This window comes from Lagenorhynchus albirostris, chromosome 1 (assembly GCF_949774975.1).
Source record: "Lagenorhynchus albirostris chromosome 1, mLagAlb1.1, whole genome shotgun sequence".
NCBI classification, from domain to species: Eukaryota; Metazoa; Chordata; class Mammalia; order Artiodactyla; family Delphinidae; genus Lagenorhynchus; species Lagenorhynchus albirostris.
Genome location: NC_083095.1, coordinates 28,412,672 through 28,426,698, shown reverse-complemented (window position 1 = coordinate 28,426,698; position 14,027 = coordinate 28,412,672). Strand labels below are relative to the sequence as shown.

Genomic DNA, 14,027 nt, shown 5'->3' with positions numbered 1-14,027 from the left:
TTGACTGACTTGGGCACTACATGAGAAAAGAACTTGCATAATGAACTAACAACACAGTTGATGCATATAATGATTTTAGCATAGGAAAAGAAAGAATGAGGAAGATTTTAGTTTCACATTAGTAATTAAAACTTGCTTCACTTGATTGTAAAAACAGAAGGCAGATCTTTTTGTATGTATTTGGAAACCATTATGGCTAGTGGTATAAGAAATGTAGAGTGAATTGGTAATATAAAATGGAAACAGCAGATCTAAGTAATGGAGAATTGTTAGAACAGAGAAAATTTGTTTGGGTGGGATGGGGAAACCACAGGAAATTACACTGGAGCCATTGATTTCAGTTGGATTATTAATGACTTAGTTAAGTGCTGCACTTATAGACCTAACAGTTTGATCTGGAGTGGGAAATCCACCCTGTGCAGTGGATTATTTTAGAAACAGTTGAGCCCACTAGATAGGTTTCTTTTGAGGAATAGTTTTAAACATTAAAAAAAAAAAAAGCAACAACTTCATGGGAATTGGAGATACATCTTGTGAAAATGAACCTGTGTCCAATTCCCCAGTCAACTAGAAAGAAAAGGAAAAAGAGCCTGAGGAAAAAGAGCTTGTTTGGACATCTTTGTTGTGAAGGTTTAGGGAATCAGCTTTAGCACTGTACACAGTTTTTAGTGGCTTACTATTCAGCATAATTTTTCTTTTAAAGTTCATAGGCCCTTTGTATAAATGAGTATATTGTAACTAATGTAAAACATGTGAGCAATGACTTTAAGTCCCTATTTCATGGATCCAGAACATGTCCACTGGAAGATTAGTATAATTGTTGGACATTTTGGGAGATTGTTTTTAAGAAGAAACTCTTTTGTTTTGGCTCATTGCCCAGCTTGCCAGCTTGCAGGATCTTAGTTCCCCAACCAGGGATTAAACCCAGGCCTGGGCAGTGAAAGCACTGAGTTCTAACCACTGGACCACCAGAGAAGAGAACCTCTTAAGAGGCCAGAACCAAGGAATTATATCTTACCTATAATTGGTAGGTTGCAAAGCTTAAGTCTGTCCAGTTTAAAGAAAGCTTTGGAAGAGTATACTATCTTATTATAGTATACTAACTTATAGGAATTGCATTTTCAAACTATAGCCTAAGAAACACCTCTGTTTGAGGAAACTAAGGCTAGTGGAGAGAAGAGATGACCTGAATATAACCTAAGGGGAAGAACAATTACCTGAAGATAAGTAAGTAGGAACCAGGTGATAAATAGCTAAAGGAAAGGACAAAATAGTGATTAAGAGCTTGGGTTCTGGAGTCATACAGCTTTATTATGAATCTCAATCTACCACTTAGGCAAGTAACTTAATTTTCTAAGCCCTAGTTTCTTCATTTGTGAAATGGAGATGAAAACCTTAGAACAGTAATTATTAAACTTTTTGGTGTCAGGACTTCTTTACACTCTTAAAAATTAATGGTGACCCCAAAGAGTTCTTGTTTATGTGGGTTATATGTATATTTACTGTTTCAGAAATTAAAACAGAAAAATTTTAAATATTTATTAATTTACTTTTTTATTTATTTTTGGCTGCATTGGGTCTTTATTGCTGCGCGCGGTCTTTCTGTAATTGTGGCGAGCAGGTGCTACTCGTCCTTGTGGTGTGCGGGCTTCTCATTGTGGTGGCTTCTCTTGTTGCGGAGCACGGGCTCTAGGCGTGCAGGCTTCAGTAGTTGTAGCACGTGGGCTCAGTAGTTGCGGCACGGGGGCCCTAGAGTGTGTGGGCTTCAGTAGTTATGGTGCACGTGAGCTCAGTAGTTGCGGTACGTGGCCTCTAGGGTGTGTGAGCTTCAATAGTTGTGGCGCATGGGCACAGTAGTTGTGGCTCGTGGGCTCTAGAGCGCAGGCTCAGTAGTTGTGGCACACAGGCCTAGTTGCTCCACAGCATATGGGATCTTCCCAGACCAGGGATTGAACCCATGTCCCCTGCATTGGCAGGAGGATTCTTAACCACTGCACCACTGGGGAAGTCCCTAATTAATTTAAAAATAGGAATAAACCCATTACATTTTAGCATAAATATTTTTATGAAGAATAACTATTTTCCAAACAAAAAATATTGAGAAGAGTGGCAGTTTTTACATTTTTCAAATGTCCGTAATGTTTGGATTGATAAAAAGTTGGATTTTCATATCTGCTGCTTCTTTCAATATGTTATGATTATCTTTTGTTAGGTAGTCCCTAGAAAACTTCATTGTTCACTTGTGAGAGAATATGTGAAAAAGGCATCTTAGTATCATATGTATAGTTTTGAACTCAGGGACCCTCTCAAAGGGGCTTAGTGATCCCCAGGGTCCCCAGAGGTTTCCTGACCATTCACTTTGAGATCTGTTACCTTAGAGTATTGTTTTGATGATTTAACACAATATTATTTATAAAACCTTAGCATAATATTGGCACTTAATAGGTGCTTATAAATATTAACTGTTGGGCTTCCCTGGTGGCGCAGTGGTTGGGAGTCCGCCTGCCGATGAGGGGGACGCGGGTTCGTGCCCCAGTCCGGGAAGATCCCACATGCCGCGGAGCGGCTGGGCCTGTGGGCCATGGCCACTGAGCCTGCGCGTCGGAGCCTGTGCTCCGCGACGGGAGAGGTCACAACAGTGAGAGGCCCGCATACTGCAAAAAAAAAAAAAAAAAATTAACTGTTGTTATCATTATGGGCAGCATATGAGAAGTTTTAAGCATAGTAGGCATGTAATCATATTTACTTTCTTAAAAGGCTCACTTTGCCAACATGGTGAAGATGGATTGGTAATACAGAAAAATGGTATCAGGGAGACAAGTTAGATTTCTTTTAACTTCTCAGTGAAAATGGAGAATAGGGATGGGTTCTAGAAGTCTGAGTGGCAGAATGGAAAGGCTTAGTGACTGATTGGTTATACTGGGGTCAGGGAGTTCTGGGCAGTAAGAATGAGGAATCAAGAGTGACTCAAGTTTCTGGCTTGAGTAAATATAGGAAGAAGAGCACCTTTGAGAAGAAAGATTGGGGAATTCAGTTGTAAGTGTAAGTATAGGCTATCTAGGTGGATATACCCAGGAGATAGTTGAATGTATGAATCTAGAGCACAGGAAGTAGAGTTTTGGACATCATCAGTTTGTAGGTTCTAGTTAAAGCCACAGGTGGGAAGGAGATCAGCCAGGGAAGATGTGTAACATTAAAACAGAACCCTGGAGTCTTCCCTGGTGGCACAGTGGTTAAGAATCCGCCTGCCAATGCAGGGGACATGGGTTCGAGCCCTGGTCCGGGAAGATCCCACATGCCGCAGAGCAACTAAACCCGTGTGACACAACTACTGAGCCCATGTGCCACAACTACTGGAGCCCACGTGCCACAACTACTGAAGCCCGCGCGCCTAGAGTCCGTGCTCCACAACAAGAGAAGCCACCACAATGAGAAGCCCGCGCACTGCAACGAAGACCCAACGCAGCCAAAAATAAATAAATAAATAGAAGACTTGACCTTTAAAAAAAAAACAGAACCCTGGTGTGGTAGGCAGCCTCTATTTATGCCTTTGTGTGATCTTTTCCTCTTGAGTGTGGGCTGGATCAGTGATAGCAAAAGTAATGGAATGCTACGTCTGAGATTTAGTTACAAAAAGACCGTGACTTCTGTTTTGTCCCCCATCATGCCCTTTTTGGGGAAACAAGCTGCCATGTTGTGAGTGTGCAAAGAAAAACTGACTTGGAAATTATAAGATCCTGGTCGTTGGAAACAGACCTATTCTTCTACATACTAACTTGACAAGTTTCCTCTCTCTGAGCCTCATTTTCCTTGTCTGTAAAATGAAGGTAATAATAATACTTATTGGGTTCTTGAGAGGATTAAATTGGACAATGATTATAAAATGCCTAGTATGAATCTTCATGACCTTGGATGTAGCCATGAATTCTTACATATGACACCAAAAACACAAGCAACAGAAGAAAAAATAGATAAATTGGATTTCATTAAAGTTTAAAACTTTTGTTCATCAAAGAACATTATCAAGAAAGTGAAAAGGCAACCATTGAATTGGAGAAAACTTTTTAAAAATTGAGATATAATTGACATATAACAGTTTCATGTTACAATATAATGATCACTACAGTAAGTCTGTCATCACACATTGTTACAAATTTTTTCTAGTGGTGAGAACTTTAAAGATCTGCTCTCTTAGCAACTTTCAAATATATAATACAGTATTGAAAGAATACTTTTCCAAATCATATATCTGATAAGGGTCTAGTACCTAGAATATATAAAGAACCCTTATAACTCAACAACAAAAAGACAGACAACCCAATTTTAAAATGGGCAAAGGACTTGAGTGGACATTTCTCCAAAGAAGAAATACAAATGGCCGATAAGCACATAAAAAGATGCTAAACATCTTTCATTAGTCATAAGGGAAATGTAAATGAAAACCACAATGGGATACCACTTCACACCAACTAAGATGGTAATAGTAATGATGATAATAATAATAATAGAAAATAACAAGTATTTGCAAGGATATGGTGAAATTGGAACTCTCATATATAGCTGGTGGGAATGTAAAATGATGTGGCCACTGTGAAAGTTTGGCGGTTCCTTGAAAGGTTAAACAGAGAATTACCATGTGACCCAGCAATTCCACTACTAGGTATATACCCAAAAGAATTGAAGACAAGTACTCAAACAGATACTTGTACACAAATGTTCATTCAGTACTATTCATGATAGCCAAAAGATGGAAAGAAACTCAAATGTCCATTAACAGATGAATGGATAAACAAAATATGGTATATACATACAATAGAATATTACTTAGCCATAAAAATGTAGTACTGATACACGCTACAACGTGGGTGAATCTCAAAAACATTATACTAAATAACGGAAGCCAGACACAGAAGATCACATATTATTCCATTTGTATGAAACATCATGGGTACGTAAATTCGTAGAGACAGAAAGCAGATTGGTGGTTGCCAGGGACAAAAGAGAGTGGAAAATGGGGAGTGACTGCTTAATGGGTATAGGAGCATTTTGCGGGTGTCAGGGGGGGAGTGATGAAAATGTTTTGTAACTTGATACAGGTGGTGGTTGCACAATATTGTGAATATACCAAATGCCATTGAATTGTACACTTTAAAATCACTTTTAAAAATTTGAATTCACTTCAATAAACAAAAATGCATAGTATGGTATGTGACACCTAGTAAGCTATTGATAAATTTTAGATTTTACTATTGCCTAGTGCACCTTTATCAGGAATTTAGCTGTGTGATGTTGGGCATCAGCTTCCTCAGTTGAAAAATGAAGTTGTTGGACTAAAGACCTCTCAGATCCTTACAGCATTAAAATTCTATATTTTAAGATATAGTATTTAATTCTTGTATAGGAAAGACCCCCTGTTACTCCTCCCATGTGTCTCCTTTACTCTCACATCTCTAGCACACTCACAACATGACACTGGATGTGTGGGAGTTTTTTGTTCCTCAACTAAGCAATTCTGTGACATCAGCTAGGTGTTCTACAGTTTAACTCAATTCTGACACTATCTACCTGGAGATCATATCAGATTCCACAGATTGAGGGCTGGGTCCCTCAGGACTCCCCTCTGCACACCCCCCCCATCAGATGCCAACTATAAGTCCACCTGTGCTTTGGTTGTAAATCGGATGTTCCCACAATCCCCTCCTCAGGTTTGATTAATTTGCTAGAGCAGCTCCCAGAACTCAGGAAAACAGCTTACTTACTGTTTACCAGTTTATTATAAAAGGATATGATAAAGGATACAGATGAACATCCAGGTATGTGGCGTGGGGCATGGAGCTTTCGTGCCCTCTCCAGACGTGTCACTCTCCCAGCAACTCTACATGTTTACCAACCTGGAAGCTTTCTTATGGAGGCTTCAATCATGTAGTCATGAGACGTTATTAACTCCATTTCCAGCCTCTCTCCTCTCTGGAGAATGGAGGTTGGGGTTGAGAATCCCAAGATTCTAATCATAGCTTGGTGTGTCTGCTGACCAGCCCCCATCCTGGAGTACACCAAGAGTCACCTCATTAGAACAAAAGATACTGCCGTCACCCAGGAGATTCCAAGGGGTTTAGGAACTTTGTGTCAGGAATCGAGTCAAAGACCAAATATTAAAATAAAAGATGCTTCTAACACTCTTAGGAAATTGTAAGCGTTTTAGGAGCTTTGTGCCAGGAACCAGGGGCAGAGACCAATATATATATTTTCTATTATCTGACTTTCATACAGCAAATATTTGTTGTGTATCTTCACGGTACTGTTCTAGGCACCAAGGACTTGACAGTACATAAGACAGAGATGGTTCCTGCTGTCATAGAGCTAACATTCTAGTAGATAAGGCATTACACAAATAATTATTTGCCACTAAGTTTTTCTAAGTACAATGTGGGGCAGGAATAGTTCTGAGAAAAAAGATATTTAGGTATGAAGAATGAGTAGAAATTAACTGAGTGAAGGGAAGGGAGATGAGCTTTCTAGAGGAAGTATCGAAATATGGTAGTGGGAAGGAGCATGGTGCCTTTGAAGAACTGAAAGAAGGCAAATGTGACTGGAACTCAGACAGTGACTCCTGAAATAGACTGCTGGATCATGTAAAACTTCTAATTTGTGTTAAGGATGTTGGACATTATTCTAAGAGCACTAGCAAGTCAGTTAAGGGCATGGGCAAGCAATATTCAGGTTTTGGCCATGTGGAGAATGGTTTGGAGGGGGGCATGAGAAGAACTACAGACTAAGTAGGAGGTCATTGCAATAGCCAAGACTGTGGTGCCTAGAACTAGGGTACTGATAGTGGACAGGGAGAGAAGTCCTTGAATTTGAGAGTGATTTAAGACAAAGAATAAGTCTTGATTCATTGGCTGTGGAAGATGAGAGGAGGGGGGCATGAGAAGAACTACAGACTAAGTAGGAGGTCATTGCAATAGCCAAGACTGTGGTGCCTAGAACTAGGGTACTGATAGTGGACAGGGAGAGAAGTCCTTGAATTTGAGAGTGATTTAAGACAAAGAATAAGTCTTGATTCATTGGCTGTGGAAGATGAGAGGAGGGGGAGGGAGGTGTCAAGGATGACTCCAGGGGCTTCCCTGGTGGCACAGTGGTTAAGAATCCGCCTGCCAATGAAGGGGACATGGGTTCGATCCCTGGTCCGGGAAGATCCTACGTGCCATGGAGCAACTAAGCCTGTGCACAACTGCTGAGCCCGCGTGCTGCAACTACTGAAGCGCGCACACCTAGAGCCCACGCTCCACAGCAAGAGAAGCCACCACAATGGGAAGCCCGCGCACAGCAACGAAGACCCAACGCAGGCAAATAAATAAATTTTTTTTTTTTTAAAAAGGATGACTCCAAGATTTCTCCCCTGGGCATGTAGGTCAGAGGCATGCAGACAACAGTGGAAGGACTTTTGCTTTTGGCTCAGATGAAATATCAGAGACTAGATTCACCTTCCCACCTGAAACAGTTTTTGTTCATTACAAAATATACGAAGAGTGGTTTTTAGGACACAGGACATCAGGCAACAAAAGATAGTGATCCCTGAGAATTAGGAAGTAAATGAGATGAGCGCTGTGATTGTCTCAGCTTACTGCTTTGAGAGAGTTTCCAGGCTGCAGTGCAGCGAGGGGGAACCCAGGCAGAGACCAGCAGGCTCCCTGAGTTGAAGAAACAGAGCTAAGCATCTGGAGAGACCAAGGCAGCTAGAGGTCAGGACAGAGTACCGGAGGGGAGAGGGCTGCACAGAGAGAACCCTGGAGAACCCTGCACAGAGAGAACCCTGGATCTGCAGAGGGTCCTCCTAAAGTAATCAGCTGAGTACTGATCAGTGCAATCTTGTGAGGAAACTACTTGAGGCTCAAGAGAGAACCATCTAAAAGGATTACAGGGAACCGTGGCTGGCACCACAGGGTTTATTCCCACCAGCCAGACTGGAAAATTCTCATGAGTCAGAAGGGTTTGCCTCAGTAGTGGTGGAAACATTTGTTAAAACTTACCAGGCTGGACACTTCAAATATGTACAGTTCATCAGATATGAAATATACCTCACTAAGGATCGATCCATCAATCAATCGATTGATTGATTTAATTTTTTCCCCTCTCCCCTCAAGGATTTATTCAACAAACATTTAAATTAACTAAAATGAGCCAACAATCACTGTGCTAAAAGTTGAGGGATGCATTGGGAAGCAAGGCGATCACATGGAAGACACACATCAAACAGTTACACAAATAATCTATAGTGAGGGTTGTGATGAGTGCTGTGAAGGAGAAGTACAAGATTCCGTAACAGCAGATATCTGAGACCTTTTCTGATCTGTAGGCGGTGACCAGAGAAGAAAGGCTTTTCTGAGAAAGAGACAAAAAGTCTGCAGTCTGTCGCTAAAGCTTTTTTAGAAAGAACAGTAGTGGAGGAACAGATTTGTAAGGGAAGACAAGTTTTTTTTTCTTTCAATTGAAGTATAGTTGATTGTGTTTCACGTATACAGGATAGTGATTCAGGCTTTGTTTTTTGAGTTTTATTGCAGATTTTATTTCATTATAGGTTATTATAGGATACTGGTCTAATTTTGTGTGCTATACAGTAAATCCTTGTTGCTTATCTATTTTATGTATAGTAGTTTGTATCTGTTAATCCCATACTCCTAAATTTCCCCCTCCCCCCTCCCCTTTGGTAAGCATAAGTTTGTTTTCTATGTTTGTGAGTCTGTTTCTGTTTTGTATATAGATTCATTTGCATTATTTTTTAGATTCCACTTATAAGTGATGTCATACAGTATTTGCCTTTCTCTGTCTAACTTATTTCACTAGGCATAATACTCTCTAGGTCCATCTGTGTTCGCTGCAAATGACAATATTTCATTCTTTATGGTGGATTAATATTCCTATATATATATATTTATATACATATATATATTATGGGCGCTGGTGTTGCTTCCATGTCTTGACTATTGTAAATAGTGATGCTGTGAACATTAGGGTGCATATATCTTTTTGAATTAGTTTTTGTTTTTCTGGATATATACCCAGGAATGGGATTGCTGGATCATATGGTAGCTCTATTTTTAGTTTTTTAAGGAACCTCCATACTGTTTTCCGTAGTGGCTGTACCCGTTTACATTCCGATCAACAGTGTACAAGGGTTCCCTTTTCTCTACACTCTCTCCAGCATTTATTATCTGTAGACTTTTTGATGATAGCCATTCTGACTGGTGTGAGGTGATACTTCATTGTAGTTTTTTTTTTTTTTCAGTTTCTACTTATTCTTTTTTTTTTTTTTTTAACATTTTTTTTTTTGCGGTACGCGGGCCTCTCACTGTTGTGGCCTCTCCTGTTGCGGAGCACAGGCTCCGGACACGCAGGCTCAGCGGCCATGGCTCACGGGCCCAGCCACTCCGCGGTATGTGGGATCTTCCCGGACTAGGGCATGATCCCGTGTCACCTGCATCGGCAGGCGGACTCTCAACCACTGCGCCACCAGGGAAGCCCTAACATCTTTATTGGAGTATAATTGCTTTACAGTGTTGTGTCAGTTTTTGCTGTATAACAAAGTGAATCAGCTATATGCATATGTATATCCCCATATCCCCTTCCTCTTGTGTCTCCCTCCCACCCTCCTTGTTCCATCCCTCTAGGTGGTCTCAAAGCACTGAGCTGATCTCCCTGTGCCATGCAGCTGCTTCCCACTACCTATCTGTTTTACATTTGGTAGTGTATATTTGTTAATGCTACCCTCTCACTTCATCCCCGATTACCCTTTCCCCTCACCATTTCCTCAAGTCCATTCTCTACGTCTGTGTCTTTATTCCTGTCCTGCCCCTAGGTTCATGAGAACCTTTTTTTTTCTTTTTAGATTCCATATATATGTGTTAGCCTATGGTATTTGTTTTTCTCTTTCTGACTTACTTCAATCTCTATGACAGACTCTAGGTCCATACACCTCACTACAAATAACTCAATTTCGTTTCTTTTTATGGCTGAGTAATATTCCATTGTATATATGTGCCGCATCTTCTTTATCCATTCATCTGTCGATGGACACTTAGGCTGCTTCCATGTCCTGGCTATTGTAAATAGTGCTGTAATGAACATTGTGGTGCATGACTCTTTTCGTTTTTTTTCCTTATTGTTTGTTTTGTTTTTAAATTTAATTTTATTCATTTTTTTATACAGCAGGTTCTTATTAGTCATCCATTTTATACACATCAGTGTATACATGTCAATCCCAATCACCCAATTCATCACACCCCCACCCCTACCCCCCCACCCCCGCCGCTTTCCCCTGTGTCTAGATCCATCCACGTCTCTACAAATGACCCAATTTCGTTCCTTTTTATGGCTGAGTAACATTCCATTGTATACATGTGCCACATCTTCTTTATCCATTCATCTGTCGATGGACACTTAGGTTGCTTCCATGACCTGGCAATTGTAAATAGTGTTGCAATGAACATTGGGGTGCATGTGTCTTTCTGAATTATGGTTTTCTCTGGGTATATGCCCAGTAGTGGGATTGCTGGATCATATGGTAATTCTATTTTTAGAATTACCATACTGTTCTCCATAGTGGCTGTATCAATTTACATTCCCACTAGCAGTGCAAGAGGGTTCCCTTTTCTCCACACCCTCTCCAGCATTTGTTGTTTGTTCTGATGATGTCCATTCTAACTGGTGTGAGGTGTAGTTCTGATTTGCATTTCTCTAATAATTAGTGATGTTGAGCAGCTTTTCATGTGCTTCTTGGCCATCTGTATATCTTCTTTGGAGAAATGTCTGTTTAGGTCTTCTGCCCATTTTTGGATTGGCTTGTTTGTTTTTTTAATATTGAGCTGCATGAGCTGTTTATATATTTTGGAGATTAACCTTTTGTCCGTTGATTCGTTTGCAAATACTTTCTCCCATTCTGCGGGTTGTCTTTTTGTCTTGTTTGTGGTTTCCTTTGCTGTGCAAAAGCTTTTAAGTTTCATTAGGTCCCATTTGTTTATTTTTGTTTTTATTTCCATTACTCTAGGAGGTGGATCAAAAAAGATCTTGCTGTGATTTATGTCAGAGTGTTCTTCCTCTGTTTTCCTCTAAGAGTTTTATAGTGTCCAGTCTTACATTTAGGTCTCTAATCCATTTTGAGTTTATTTTTGTGTATGGTGTTAAGGAGTGTTCTAATTTCATTCTTTTACATGGAGCTGTGCAGTTATCACAGCACCACTTATTGAAGAGACTGTCTTTCTCCATTGTATATCCTTGTCTCCTTTGTCATACATTAGTTGACCATAGGTGCATGGGTTTATCTCTGGGCTTTCTATATTGTTCCATTGATCTATGTTTCTGGTTTTGTGCCAGTACCATAATGTCTTGATTACTGTAGCTTTGTAGTATAGTCTGAAGTCAGGGAGTCTGATTCCTTCAGCTCTGTTTCTTTCCCTCAAGACTGCTTTGGCTATTCAGGGTATTTTGTGTCTCCATACAAATTTTAAGATTTTTTTGTTCTAGTTCTGTAAAAAATGCCATTGGTAATTTGATAGGGATTGCATTGAATCTGTAGATTGCTTTGGGTAGTATAGTCATTTTCACAATATTGATTCTTCCAATCTAAGAACATGCTATATCTCTCCATCTGTTGGTATCATCTTTAATTTCTTTCATCAGTGTCTTATAGTTTTCTGCATACAGGTCTTTTGTCTCCTTAGGTAAGTTTATTCCTAGGTATTTTATTCTTCTTGTTGCAATGGTAAATGGGAATGTCTCCTTAATTTCTCTTTCAGATTTTTCATCATTAGTGTATAGGAATGCAAGAGATTTCAGTGCATTAATTTTGTATCCTCCAACTTTACCAAATTCATTGATTAGCTCTAGTAGTTTTCTGGTGACATCTTTAGGAGTCTCTATGTATAGTATCATGTCATCTGCAAACAGTGACAGTTTTACTTCTTTTCCAATTTGTGTTCCTTTAATTTCTTTTTCTTCTCTGATTGCTGTGGCTAGGACTTCCAAAACTATGTTGAATAGTAGTGGTGAGAGTGGACATCCTTGTCTTGTTCCTGATCTTAGAGGAAATGCTTTCAGTTTTTCACCATTGAGAATAATGTTTGCTGTGGGTTTGTCATATATGGGCTTTATTATGTTGAGGTAGGTTCCCTCTATGCCCACTTTCTGGAGAGTTTTTGTCATAAATGGGTGTTGAATTTTTTCAGAAGTTTTTCTGCATCTATTGAGATGATCATATGGTTTTTATTCTTCAGTTTGTTAATACAGTGTATCACATTGACTGATTTGCATATAATGAAGAATCCTTGCATCCCTGAGATAAACTCCATTTGATCATAGTGTATGATCCTGTTAATATGTTGTTGGATTCTGTTTGCTAGTATTTTGTTGAGGATTTTTGCATCTATGTTCATCAGAGATATTGGCCTGTAGTTTTCTTTTTTTGTGACATCTTTGTCCGGTTTTGGTATCAGGGTGATGGTGGCCTCTTAAAATGAGTTTGGGAGTGTTACTCCCTCTGCTCTATTTTGGAAGAGGTTGAGAAGGATAGGTGTTAGCGCTTCTCTAAATGTTTGATAGAATTCACCTGTGAAGCCATCTGGTCCTGGGCTTTTGTTTGTTGGAAGATTTTTAATCACAGTTTCAATTTCAGTGCTTGTGATTGGTCTGTTTATATTTTCTATTTCTTCCTGGTTCAATCTCGGAAGGTTTTGCTTTTCTAAGAATTTGTCCATTTCTTCCAGGTTGTCCATTTTATTGGCATATAGTTCCTTGTAGTAATCTCTCATGATCCTTTGTATTTCTGCAATGTTGGTTGTGACTTCTCCTTTTTCATTTATATTTCTGTTGATTTGAGTGTTGTCCCTCGTTTTCTTGGTGAGTCTGGGTAATGATTTATCAATTTTCTTTATCTTCTCAGAGAACCAGCTTTTAGTTTTATTGATCTTTGCTATTGTTTCCTTCATTTCTTTTTCATTTATTTCTGATCTGATTTTTATGATTTCTTTACTTCTGCTAACTTTTGTGTTTTTTTTGTTGTTCTTTCTCTAATTGCTTTAGGTGTAATGTTAGGTTGTTTATTTGAGATTTTTCTTGCTTCTTGAGGTAGGATTGTATTGCTATAAGCTTCCCTCTTCGAACTGCTTTTGCTGCATCCCATAGGTTTTGGATCGTCTTGTTTTCATTGTCATTTGTCTCTAGGTATTTTCTGATTTCCTCTTTGATTTCTTCAGTGATCTCTTGGTTATTTAGTAGTGTATTGTTTAACCTCCATGTCTTTGTAGTTTTTACAGGTTTTTTCCTGTAATTGATATCTAGTCTCATAGTGTTGTGGTTGGAAGAGTTTTCTTAAATTACCAAGGCTTGATTTGTGACCCAAGATATGGTCTATCCTGGAGAATGTTCTATGAGTGCTTGAGAAGATAGTGTATTCTGTTGTTTTTGGATGGAACGTCCTATAAATATCAATTAAATCCATGTTTTTTAATGTGTCATTTAAAGCTTGTGTTTTCTTATTTATTTTCATTTTGGATGATCTGTCCATTGGTGCAAGTGGGGTGTTAAAAGTCCCCTACTATTATTGTGTTACTGTCGATTTCCCCTTTTATGGCTGTTAGCATTTGCCTTATGTATTAAGGTACTTCTGTGTTTTATGCCTAAATATTTATAATTGTTATATCTTCTTCTTGGATTGATCCCTTGATCATTGTGTAGTGTCCTTCTTTGTCTCTTGTAATAGTCTTTATTTTAAAGTCTATTTTGTCTGATACGAGAATTGCTACTCCAGCTTTCTTTTGATTTCCATTTGCATGGAATATCTTTTTCCATCCCCTCACTTTCAGTCTGTATGTGTCCCTAGGTCTGAAGTGGGTCTCTTGTAGACAGCATATGTACTTGTCTTGTTTTTGTATTCATTCAGCCAGTCTACGTCTTTTGGTTGGAGCATTTAATCCATTTACCTTTAAGGTAATTATCGATATTTATGTTCCTATTACCATTTTCTTAGTTGTTTT

At 39.2% G+C, this 14,027-nt stretch overlaps 1 protein-coding gene across 5 annotated transcripts in view; it reads left to right on the top strand.

Annotated features, from left to right (window-relative positions):
* LIN52 (lin-52 DREAM MuvB core complex component) overlaps positions 1 to 14,027 on the top strand; it is a 118,844-nt gene that overhangs the window by 28,775 nt on the left and 76,042 nt on the right. The window lies entirely within an intron of this gene.